This window comes from Amblyomma mixtum, chromosome 4 (genome assembly GCF_055824585.1).
Source record: "Amblyomma mixtum isolate Tamu chromosome 4, ASM5582458v1, whole genome shotgun sequence".
NCBI classification, from domain to species: domain Eukaryota; kingdom Metazoa; phylum Arthropoda; class Arachnida; order Ixodida; family Ixodidae; genus Amblyomma; species Amblyomma mixtum.
The window spans coordinates 149,024,455-149,037,452 of record NC_143015.1 but is presented as its reverse complement, the minus strand read 5'-3'; the positions used below and the strand labels follow the sequence as shown (position 1 = coordinate 149,037,452).

General features: G+C 46.9%; 1 long non-coding RNA gene across 1 annotated transcript; it reads left to right on the top strand.

The window, feature by feature from the left end:
- The first annotated feature begins 9,543 nt into the window (after positions 1-9,543).
- On the top strand, positions 9,544-12,753 carry LOC149348722 (uncharacterized). The gene is made up of 2 exons (XR_016292294.1): positions 9,544-11,593; positions 12,504-12,753. It is a non-coding gene; the product is annotated as an uncharacterized LOC149348722 (long non-coding RNA).
- The last annotated feature ends 245 nt before the right edge of the window (positions 12,754-12,998 follow it).

Here is a 12,998-nt window from a genome sequence, read left to right as displayed (position 1 = left end):
GTAAAGGCGATGACAATTTTGATAATATGTTATATCTTTGAATGTGGTGGTGGTGGTGAAAACTTTTAATTTCTGAAATAGAGTTTGGGAGCCACAGAGTGGCCACGCTACATGGTCGGCGTCCCTAGTCCGGGACACCGCATGACAATGCCCCGTCTCTAGCCCGTTTCACCAGAGCCCTTTGGGATAGACCGGATTAAAATCGGGTTCCTGATCGGACGGGGAGGAGAAAACAGCCCGGTGAGAGAGCGCGCGGGCGGCTGCGTCTGCTGCCTCGTTTCCTGCCAACCCCTGATGAGCAGGGGCCCATATGAGGTGACGGTGTGCGGCGTCCGTATCCCGTATCCAATTTTGGTATATTCGATAGGCTAGGAAGGGAGTGCAGCCTTGTTCGACGTTCCGACAGGCCCCTCGCGAGTCGGTGATTATGTATTTTGAATTGGAATGTGAGGAAGCGACCACCACATAATAAGGATCAGCACAACCGCAAACAATATCAAGCGGAAAATAGGCAAGGTCCGCCTAACGGACTGGGACGCCTTCAGAGCACACTGCAAGCAGATCAAGGGCGACATTGTATCTGCGGAGGAGTGGAGCCAGCAACTCAGACAGATCCAAGAACTCTATACTAAAGAGGTGGATAGAACCGAACTCCGGAGGTGGACAAGCGGCTCCTCAAGCTATGGGAGGCGAGACGCGGGCTCACCAAGCATTGGAAAAGACAGAAGTTCAATAGGAAGCTAAAGATTAAAATAGCCGAAATAACTAAACAAGCGGAGGAATATGCAACGCAGCTGGCTAGGCAAGGATGGCAGCAATTCAGCAACGCGCTGAACGGCACCCTCAGCACGGCCAGGACGTGGCAGATCCTCAAGTCCCTCATGGACCCGAGCAAGAACAAATCAGAAAGCGGCAAATCGATTCAGAGGCTGGTGCACCAGTACACGGGCACGGACGAACAGCTACTCGAGGAAGTCCGAGTCAAATGCTACGGCAGAGACCAGGTCGAAAGCTACCAAGAAGAGTACCAGGGCGAAGAGAATCCAACCATGGGTCGGCCCATAACGAGAGAGGAAGTCGTCGAGGCGATCAGGTCGGCAACAAAAAACACAGCAGCGGGGGCGGACAGAATCAAGAACTCGCTCATAAGAAACCTCAGCGATGGAGCCATAGATCAGCTCACAGCCTACTTCAACAAGCTCTGGCAAGAAGGAACAGTGCCGGCCGAGTGGAAACACGCGGTAGTGGTAATGATCCCGTAGCCAGGCAAGAAACTCCAGGTCGAGAACCTCAGGCCGATCTCCCTCACGTCGTGCCTGGGCAAGATGTACGAGAAAGTAATCACAAAAAGGATCCAGTCGCACCTAGAGAAGAACCAACTGTACCCAGACAGCATGTACGGGTTCAGAGCCCACCTGTCTACGCAGGACGTACTACTCCAACTCAAGGAGGAAGTACTCGAGAAAATGCCGAGAAGTGGCGAAAACGTTGTCATGGCCCTCGACATAAAGGGAGCCTTCGACAACGTGAGCCAGCGACTACATCAGGGCCTTCCTGAGCGACAGAACAGCGACCGTGGGACTAGGCGAGCTGAGAAGCGACGTCTTCACCACGCCTTGCAAAGGAACACCCCAAGGCTCCGTGATATCGCCCGTCCTGTTCAATATGGCGATGATCGGGCTAGCAAGACGACTCAAGGAAATCCCGGGCATCCAACACGCGATGTATGCCGACGACATCACGGTGTGGGTCACCCAAGGATCGTTAGGGGAGAAGCAAGACAGACTACAAGAAGCTGCGACCTGCGTAGAGACCTACGTCAGGGAGAGAGGCCTGAGATGTTCGACGGAGAAGTCGGAAATCATCAGGATCGGAAGAAATCCTACCAAAGCCTCGCTGGAAGTAGTTCTAGAGGGGCAACTGCTCCAAGAACAGAACATGGTACGAATCCTAGGCATGTGGCTGCAGAGCAGCCGAAAATGCAGCCATACCATCAGCCTGCTGAGAAGAGCCGCGGAGCAGGTTGGCAGAATGATCAGTAGAGTCTCTCAGAGAAGGTACGGGATGAAAGAAGAAGATACCCTCAAACTCGTCAACAGCCTAATCGTTAGCAGAGTTATGTACTCCTTGCCCTACCACGCAACAACAAAGGCGGAGCGAGAGCAAGCCGACTGTATTCTCAGGAAGGCATACAAGATTGCTCTACACCTGCCCAGAAACGCATCAAACGAGAAGCTACTCCAACTCGGAATCAGCAATACCTTCGATGAGCTTGCCGAGGCTCAATTGGGGGCACAACTCATCAGACTCAGAGGCTCCTCTACGGGAAGGGCGCTCCTGAGAAGGTTGGGTCGGAACACGTGCGGACTGGTAGACAGATACGCGGACGTACCGGACGACCTTAGAAAGACCTTTAGTGTAGGACCCCTGCCTAAAAACATGGATCCTAACCTACACGAGGACAGACGAAAAGCAAGGGCCGAGCAGATAGAAAGGAGGCTAGGCCGATCAGAGAACACAGTCTATACGGACGCCTCCATGTACGTACATGCAGGGAAGCGCTTAGCCGCTACGGTGGTAGTTAATAGCACAGGAGACATGGCCACATGCGCCTCAGTGGAGGTCGTGGGCATAACGGAGGCCGAGGAAATTGCCGTCGCGCTGGCGGTAGCAGAAGGCTATAGGAAAGGCCGATCCCTAAACATCTTAACAGACTCGAAAGACACGTGTAAAAACTATACGAAGGGCAGAATTAGCGGCATGGCCCTCAGGATAATCAGTGGGGCAGCAGCCTCTGCTGAGAAGACACCCATACAACACATAATCTGGGTCCCAGGCCACGCAGGCGTAGCGGGGAACGAAACAGCAGACAGCCTAGCTCGAGGGCTTACATACCGAGCAGGCATGTCAGATGTTCTGGAGCTTCAGCTACTAGCATGCGAGGGGGGATACACAGAGACATTACAACTATACAGAGGGACTAGATTCAAGTACCCACCACCACACAAAGCCCTCACGAGGGAGGAAGCAGTCGGCTGGCGTAGGCTACAAACAAACTCCTTCCCCAACTTGTACATCTATAACAAGATGTCACCAACGCAATACAGAGCAAACTGCCCCTGGTGCGGCGACACACCCACACTATACCACATCACATGGGAGTGCGAACGAAATAAAGCATTCCACCAACACGAATTCCCGAGTGCGGAGCAATGGGAGAGCCGGCTCACCAGCAGCGAGCTCGCGGCCCAGAGGGCCTTAGTGCGGCACGCTACTGATGCAGCGCGACTCAGTGGAGCCCTGGACTAGGGGCCCAACCTTGCTGAAGAGAAGCCTCAAGTCGCCGGCGCCACGAAAGACGACGGAGGCTTCGAATCCGCGAATCTCTTAAAAGATCTCAATAAAAGTTTTCTACTACTACTACTACTACTACTACTACTACTACTACTACTACTACCAGGTTTTATTTATTTATATGGCCTGACTAGAGAAGTTAATTAGGCTAATTGGGTAATTAAGCAATTAACTAAGCTCAGTCCCACTTACTTGGAGCATCTCTATATGGTCCCTTCAATTGGTTGTATGGCTACTAGCCAAAGTACAATTGGCCCCGTTTGCAATTCGTGCACTGTGACGTCACGACCGTTTGGACCAACTGAAAAGCGTGACATTCTTTGTCGACAACTGCTGCTTACAACGATGAGACATTAAAGGCTTTCGCCTTAAAAGGACGGCGCATAACTACCCTCTCTTTACAGTGGACACACAATCGTGTTTTAAGCTACGTGGCGGTAGGGACAGATGTGCGCTGCATGCGTTGGCATTGACAAAGTTATTCCAGAAACGCGGCGCTGAAGCCATAAGCCGTCGGCGTTCATTGTGTTCATTGGCGTTGGTGTTGGCAGCGTTTTACACTCTGATAATTTCCAGGAAAGGTATTGCGCATAACTGGCTACCTGAGTCAGTGGACGCCTGAATCGCGCTTATAGATACCTGGGGTGATGAGAGAGGGAGGTGTGCATGCGTTAGCGTTGACAACAGTGAGCGAACTCTCGCGATCAACCATTAACTGCCACCTGACAGGGCGGCAGGGTGGGGGGACTTTAAGAGGATTTACCACCTATGAGGGAGAGAGAGAGAGAGAAAACTTTATTTCAGCAGGAATTCGGGGCATGCCCCAGGGTCCCATGCGGGAGAACATCCCGTTCCTCGCGCTCGTAACGCCTCCCACGGCTGTGACAACCTCGCGAAATACTTGCGCATACCTCGCCTTTGAGAACCAGGGGCATTGGTGCAGGGGCAAGTCGACCATATATCTATAATCTATTTCTCCGACCACAAAGCTTCCTTCATGACAATCAAGAACTGTTAGTGGAGAGTTTCTTGAAGAAGGAATGCGTGTGAAAAATAACAAGTTATGTGTAATTGTACATACATGTCTTGCTCGAATTATTTGCCTCAATTTATCGAAAAGCTGAAACAGGTGATGAGCTGCGCTCAAATTTTGCATGAAGAAGTAACGTAATCGTCGACAATTTTTCGTTCCGCCTCCATCGAAACGCGGCCGCCGCGGTCGGGTTCGAGCCCTGGTACTCCGGCTCGGTAGACGAGTGCCTTAACCGCTGAGCCACCGTTTACATCACTATTTCGCCAATAAAGAATTTAGGATAGTACAGCCAGTAAAAAATCGTAGACCCCACACATTCAAGCTAGTTTACTTTTCCGCTGCTGTAATGGCAACGCAAGAATTAAGGCTGTCACGTCAGCGCTTGTGGCAGAAGCCTGGTAAATTGGTTTTTGAGTAAAGGAAATGGCGCTATATCTTTCACATATCTCGGCGGACACCTGAACCGCGCCGTGCTATTCGTATTAAGGCGAAAGCCTTTAATGCCTCATACTGTCGTTAGCAGACGCGTCATCAGGAGTGTCGACAGACGCGTCGGCAAGAGTGTCGACAGACGCCTCGGCAGATTTGTCCGCCTTTCGGTGTCACTGCTTAAAAAGAAACTGCGCCGATGGTGGGAATCAAACCAGGGCCTTTGGCATTTGAAGCGGAGACGCTACCACTTCGCCACGAAGGCTCGAGGTTCCGGCATGAATAAACGCGCATCTAGTGAATGCATGGGTTTCATAAATAAAACCAAAGGAATAAAGTCAAGAAAAGAAAAATAAAAAATAAAATAAGGAAATAAACAAAAATAAAAATAAGATATGGAAATAAAATAAAGACAATAAAAATAAGAAAAGGAGCAAAATAAAAAATAAAAAAGAAACAAAATATGAAAAATAAAAAGTAAAGAAAAACAAACAGTGCGCCAGGAAATGATTTCGCCTTGCAGCACTTCAGAGAGCCGAAGTGCCCCCTGAATTTTTTACTTGCGTTGTGGAAACATCGCAGTGACCCTGACTGCGCACAATGAATATTCTGTTTTTCGGGTCATTTAACAGCATAATAATTTTAAGCATTATTTTCGTAAACACAGCTTGAATTAATACTGTACAAATAAAGTTTTTGAACAAAATTTTATCGTCTACAGTTTCTGAGAGCCAAATCCAAAGTTTACATGCTGATATTTGCAAGATTTTGAGAATAATTTTTCAATAGCTGGTGGTGTATAGAGCGCTTCTCTAACTTAAAGGTAAAGCATGCCGTAACAGCTTTCATAACACTGAGGTTGATGGAGTCACTTTCGCTTAATATTATTTACCATCAGTAATAACTCGCAAAGCGGCCAGGAATGTGCTGTTTCTGAACTGTACTCCCCAAAATACAGTACTTCTGAACACGATTTCAAATACAAATCGTTGAAGTACTGTCTGCAAACGAAGACGCCAAATGCAATGCAAAGACATCAAATTTTTAAGGCGAAACCCTTTAATGGCTCATGCTGGCGGTGTCCGTCCGTGCGCTGGAATCGTGCCAACTGCGGCCTCTCCTCCGCGCAGCGGCGCAACCTCCTGCGTGATTTCCTTTCCTCAAATTCATTTTCTTCACTACGAGCCCCCTTTCTGTTCCTTCTTTCACTCCCACTTCCTCCCTTCCTCTGCAAACGGATGACGGGTGTCCACCGAATGATGTGAGACAGTTACTGAGTAATTTCCTTCCCTCAAATAGAATTTTCATTTTCTTCACTCCTCTTTGTCTTTCTTCTTTCACTCCCACTGCCTCCCTCCCTTCCTGTACGGTGCGGTTCGGGTGTCCACCGCGACGGTTGCTAGGCAACGGCTCTTGCAGCCGCAACAACACAAAAGCGTGATTCAGGCGTCCACTGACCCAGGGAGCAAGTTATGAGCGCTTCCATTCCTTAAAATGATCGGAGTGTAAAATGTCACCGCCAACGCCAATGAACGCCGAAAGACAACGGCGACGCCGCGAAACAGGGGCCAAAGAGCTCTCGCTCTAAAACACTGCAATCAAAATAGAGGCCGCAGTCACCAAAGACAACAAAAACCGCACATGCGGGAAGCCCGCCACGCGCCAAGCGGTTCGGGAAAGCGGCGGTGGGTTGACCACAAGGCTTTCGCCAAGCACACTTTAGAATTTCCAAAGTGTCTTCGGTAATTTTTTTTATGCGTGTTGGTTTATTTGGAATGATTTTCAAGACGATGGCGTGCGCGAGTCAAGACGTGGAATTTATTTCCGCCAGGTGAATAGTTCATAACTGATTTTTGTTTTCTAGAGCCGTTTTGGTTTCAGCAGCGGCACGATAGCTACGACGTAGCAGACGATGTCAGGTCACTTGTGTTGTGCGAAAACTGCGATCTAATCGCTGCTTGCTAATTTTTTGGCCATTCCAACTGCTGGGCAGGATTGCAAAACAGTTGCTGTTAATAAAACAAAGAAAGAGACGATCATAGCCAGCTGAAAAAACGACCTCGGCCCTATGTTGGGCCTAAGTCGGTAGCCGGCCTGGCCGACCTTGGCCCTAGCTTGGCAAACTAGGTTGGGCCGAGGTCGGGATTGGTGATTGGCCTCACACCGGCCGACCTTTGGCTGCCAACATAGGGCCGAGGCCGTATGCCGACCTTGCCGTCGCCAGCCAGTGCCCTGCTAGATTGTGAATCAATGACAAATAGTGGTTACCTTATCTATATATGACGTTTGAAAACTAAATTTTTGCCATGAGGAATCCGACCTGTATGCACAGGCATCTTGAGGAGACACAAACAATGAAGACGAACTTGCAGCAATTATTAATGGGTTCCTTTATGCAGACATCAGTATACAAGCAGTTCCACTTGCTGTAAACGCACGCGTACTCTGCAATCTTACAAAATGCTGAAAAACACCGAACACATTTCAGCCATATATCTTTTATTATTGTATTCGCAATCACTTTCAACAGGAATGCTACCGGATGACTGGAAGGTGGGGAGGGTCATTCCGGTCCACAAATCAGGTGTAAAGGACTCTCAACTGAATTATCACCCCATCTCCTTAACCAGTGTGCCTTGCAAAATCATGGAACATATATATGTCATATATCTATTCCCATGTCGTAAACCTCCTAGATTCTAACAACTTCATCCGGCTCAGCACGGGTTTCGTAGAGGACTTTCCTGCGAGACCCAATTGGCAATCTTCACTTTCGACCTGCATGCTAACCTCGACCGTAACATACAGACTGATGCATTATTTTTAGATTTCGCGAATGCTTTTGACAAGGTACCACACCAACGCCTATCACTGAAACGAGCCTTTTTAAATTTACACCCTAATATTCTAGACTACATTAAAGAATTCCTAGCTAACCGTTCTCAGTTTGTTTCGATTAACAATCACAACTCAGGCACTCTCCCCATAACATCCGGTGTTCCGCATGGATCTGTGCTCGGCCCGCTTTTATTCCTAATATATATTAACAATCTGGAGCCACAAATATCGTGTAAAATTTAAACATATTCGCCGATGACTGTAATTTATTGCACCGTTACTAACTTTTCTGAACAAGTGGCTCTTCAAAATGACCTCAACCGCATCCATGAATGGTGTGACCTCTGGCTAATGACACTAAACGCTAAAAAATGCAAACTTGTCTCATTTCAGCGTCAACGCAACCCCCTTATTTTTTCCTATACAGCTGCCAGCTCATCTATAGAAAGCGTCCAATCATTCAAGTACCTCGGTGTAACACTCTGTACTGATCCTTCTTGGCGAATACACATTACCACAATCATATCATCTGCCAATAGATCTCTAGGATTCCTATAGCATTATCTTCGTCATGCACCACAGCACGTGAAACTTCTAGCTTACAAAACCCTTATTAGACCTAAACTCGAGTACGCCAGTCCCATCTGGAATCTACACCAAATATACCTAACAAATGCACTCGAATCAGTTCAAAACCGCGAAATTCGCTTCGTTCATTCTGCTTATTCATATACGATCAGCGTTTCATCTCTAAAGAATAATTCCGGTCTCGAAAGCCTTGAAACTCGCCGTCGCTTCGCCTGCATGTGTTTGCTCCACAAGTTTTTCCATAGCACTCAGAATCAAATACCTTACATTTCTCATCCGACCCGCATATCTCACCGCACCGCACACCCATTTCAGATCGCCAGGCATCTATCACGTACTGCAACTTTTTCAGTTCTTTTTTCCCCGCACCATTGTTGACTAGAATGCCCTCCCCGCCGATGTTGCCTCCATCACGTGCCCACCTTCATTCTTATCCGCTGTAACCATTTGTATCATACTGCAATGGTTGTTGAATGATTGTTTATGAGTGCCGCATATGATTGTTGAATGCCTATGATTGTTGAATATATTAGCCCACCCCTTATGTAATACCCCCTGAAGGGGGTCTTTAAAGTGAAGAAAGTGAAGTCTCATTCTTCTGTGCCCACTGCCTCCCTTGCTCGAGTCGGCTGGCGCCTCTGGCTGCGGCCACTCTCCCGATCCTGCGCGCCAATCAGCCAGCGCTTTATAACAGCGCTGCTATTCTTCAGGGTTGCTTGTTCAGGGTAGTGTGCTCTCAGGCAGGCTACGATAAACGAAGAGAGCAAAAACAAATGCCACCACTTCAAAAAGGCTTAAACCAGCTCAGCAGTGATATTCCAACCAAATACTCCAGTGCTTTGTAGTCCAGACTCGGATATAACAGCAGTCAGCACTATATTCTATAACCATTGCAATATTCACTTTTAACCCAAAATAACATCCCAGGTAGCACACGACGGCGGGCCAATATTGGAAATCCACTGGCAAAGCATGGCCCTAACTAGGCCCAGAGTTGCCAGTGAGCATCCGATATTGGTTGTGCCACTCCTTAGCACATCCAACAATGGCCCTGGTTGTCCGTCGCTTTACCAGTATTGGCTGAGCCCTCATTAGATCCTGGCTATCATGGGCCAGGTTAGCCAGGATTGCCCCACTGTTTGCCATTGCTGGCTGTGCCATCATCGAATCATGGCTATCATGGGCCATGTTAGCCAGTGTTGTTCCACTCTTTGCCAGAATTGGCTATGCCATTTCCGGGAGCTGGCTATATTGGCCTAGGATTACTACCGCTTATCCAGTGTTCAAAGTATACTGGCAAACGTTGGTAAACATTGTGTCATCCATTAAAATGGGTTCAAAATTAATTTTATTGTCGAGTACCATATCGGCAGTTCATAATTTTCGAACGCGCTAAAACATGCGAGTTCAAAGATTTGGTTTTATTTATTATTATATTTTAAGCGAACACTTTTGCAGTTTGTGAGCAAAGCTACCCATGATTCCGTTGGAAAAACTGCACTCTGGTTGCGCAGTGAGCAGCAATAATACGTTTAGAATTGCGATCGAAGTCCTGTTGATCAGAATTAACGTTCTGATTACACCCGAGACGCCTTCAACAAAAATTGTGAACAGGTGCCTTCAACAAAAATGAAATAAGTTTCATTTTATTAAATTTTTGGAATAAAAAATCACTTTTTTTTATTCGCTCTAGGAATTCACTGCCGCAGTGCGCAGCTGGTGTCTGCTTCAGGGAGATCGCGATACAAACGTAATAGATTAGCGCAAGTGCATTCGCTAAACCGAAATTGTGCTCAGTTTTGGCAACGTCCAGAAACGAAGCAGTCGCCTCGTAATTTTGAATTATGCGTTGCGCTCGTGAAATATTAGGCGGGTGCTTCATAAACGCACGCGGACACGTGCTAAGCGATTCCTACGCTTCCCTACGTCGTGCCCTGTGATTGCGCCTTTCCCGTGTTTTCTGATTTGCTATTTCCTTCCTTTTCTGCAAATCGTTGTGTTGGAAATTGTTGTTTTTGACCATTTTATTCTTCTGTTGCGTAATTTGCATTGGGGGCAATATAGCTCTTGCTCACGTCCTTGCATATTTACTCGCAAGTTTTTTTTTTCTTTCGAACATGACCTTTATTGATGAAAACCGTCGAAAGTAGTTGCGAACCACAATTCAACATGCCTTTGTTTGTTTTTGCTTTTTTGCGCGAAACTTCCACACCAACAAACAATTTGAGGATTCTTCGACGACCACTGAATAAATGGACTGACAACTGGCGTTAGACGCATGTTAACCTAGCTTGTTTGGCGCATGTACGGTACATGAAACTATGAAAGAGCGCGCATTCTGCTTGGATATTTTTTTTGCTTTATATTTTTGTTATTATGTGGTAACATTTTAAGCTATCTTGAACTAACAGAAGCCACATCATACGGCCCCACAAAATACGCGAGTGTCTCAAGTCGTTTTGGCGAAATGCATCTTGAAGCTCCAAGTTTTTCACTTCAAAATTTTCAGGCTTTTGCTGCAGCTTTGTAGCAATACTTTGACGCTTCCGTGTTTCCCATCCACTTCTCTCTTGTAGATATTCCTTTCTGTACTGCCTGTGGCCATGTGACTCATTCTCCAAAAATTCCAAACCCTTTTCACGTGTTTTGGCCTCTTTCCCTTTCTCTTTCAAGTCTTCAAGTCCAATATCTCCCCACCTGTTCTCCCGGCCGTGCCCTTTTCCAGGTAGCGGGCTAACACCCCACCCCGCGAAGCGCTATTTTTTCTTTCTGGTTGTCACTTTCTCAAACCTGTTTTCCCTCGCACGCAGCTACGCGCTTCGCTGTTCCTCCACCTCCCTGTCTCCACCTTTCAGCTCGAGGACTTTTCTCGGAACCGCAAAACCTGTGTAAAGGAAAATTCCTCTCTCCCCTCCAGCCAACCCCCCACCCCCCCACACCATCGTCTCCACTGCTCGTCTTGGAACCGCGCGACTCATCACAATAAGACATTCTTGACTGCACGGCGGAGCTCAACCACGTGCAAACCAACGCGACGAAAATGCATGCACACTCGAGCTAGCACCGTTCATAGTCTGCGCACGCGAAAAGCCACACTCATATATTAGGAGAGCTCCGACGCTGTTCGTACCGCCTGCAAGATCTTTTGTAAGTACTAAAACTCTTTTATCTTGATATACGTCTGGAAGTTAAAGTGGTTTTTGTAGTAAATGTTGCTTTGACTACATGCGCCTTTATTTTTTAGGCAGGAGAAGAGAGCGAGCCAAAAAGCACGAGGACGACTTCTGTGTACCCACTCTCATTGCGAAATGGCTTGCTTGACGTCGTGCGCAGTGGAATTGTGGCCGAATGGTGAGAATTTAATTTTTCGTCTTTGGTGAGATGAACTCACTAAAGATTCACTACTTTGGCTAACAGCGGGTTTGAACTCATATGAATTGAGATAGGATGCATTCGGGAATATGTCCTTTACCGCTTATGCACGACGGAAATCAGAACCGCTTAATTAATTTTCCACTGCAGACTAGTTGGTAAGGATATGTGCAATACTTCCGTAGTGTTTCTTTTTGCCTTCTACTCTTGCAGACTCAATAGAAAATCCGCAATTACTGCTTAAAGCTTTTGCCCAAGTTCTCTCGCAATGAAAAAGGGCATTACTCTGGACTATCAGACTAGTATTTTTGTGTGGTTTTCAAGTTGCAGTTTCGAATCCAACTATAGCATGCATGCGAAGCAACTAAGGTAAAACAAAGGTGCCCTGAGTTCCTTGCGTTCAGCGTATTTCGTCAAAAGTCGCAAGCCGCATTTTTGACCCCATTAAATAAAACTAATCAAAAATGTTGTTTTGACGTCCATGTGGAAGAGACGCTACAACCTGTGCATATTTACTGGAATAAAAAATTACCTCGCAATTTAGAGACACAAGTTATGATATTAAAACAAAATAATACATTAATCTGTTTTCAATATCACATTAATTTCCTTATCTCGCATTGAATATATTTACTGGGAGTGCGACACGACGCATTAAACTAAATTAAACCATTTGGTGTAAGGGAAGTTTAGTAAATTAAATTCCACTTTGTGCAACTAATGTGGGGCTGGTTCTTAAGAATAAATTAAAAATTATCCTGTAAAATATGTTGCTAGTGTCTTCACGATTACTGTGTTTCACAAAATTCGGTGTTATCTTTGTTATGTTTGTTTTTGTTCTGTGATGGCCATAATTCAACTTACCATGACATCATGCATCTCTTTGCAGGCTTGGCACTTCGTGAGGCCATCGTGCAAGAACTGGACGAGGAATTTGTTTGAATGCAGTCCAGCAGCCCCCTTGCAAGTGGAGTGCAACGATTACTTCGGATATGACTGATCAGTTCACTGGAGGACAGCTCCGTTGAGCGCTTTTTGGATGCCTTAGCCGTGCCGCAGCAGCTTGCCGAGATGCTTTGTCCAACCTGATCGGCACTCACCAAACTTGAAAATAAATTGTTTTCCCACAGCCTCTGCCACCATGCTCTTGGGCCCCTTTTCTTTACTCCCCAGGGTGGCTGGTGGTAGCGCAAACCATCCTGTGTGCGCTAGAAGCGTGATTCTTGTAACTCAAAGCAATAAACGGGTCTTTTTTCTGGAATTCTTTCGCACCCTCATTTATGAATATTTGCTAGGTAGAATGTTATGTATGTACATCTATCCACAGTGCCGGTCATTGGCGAGTGGGTTAATTGCATGTGCCAGCGTTCGAAAGCTGGATGCC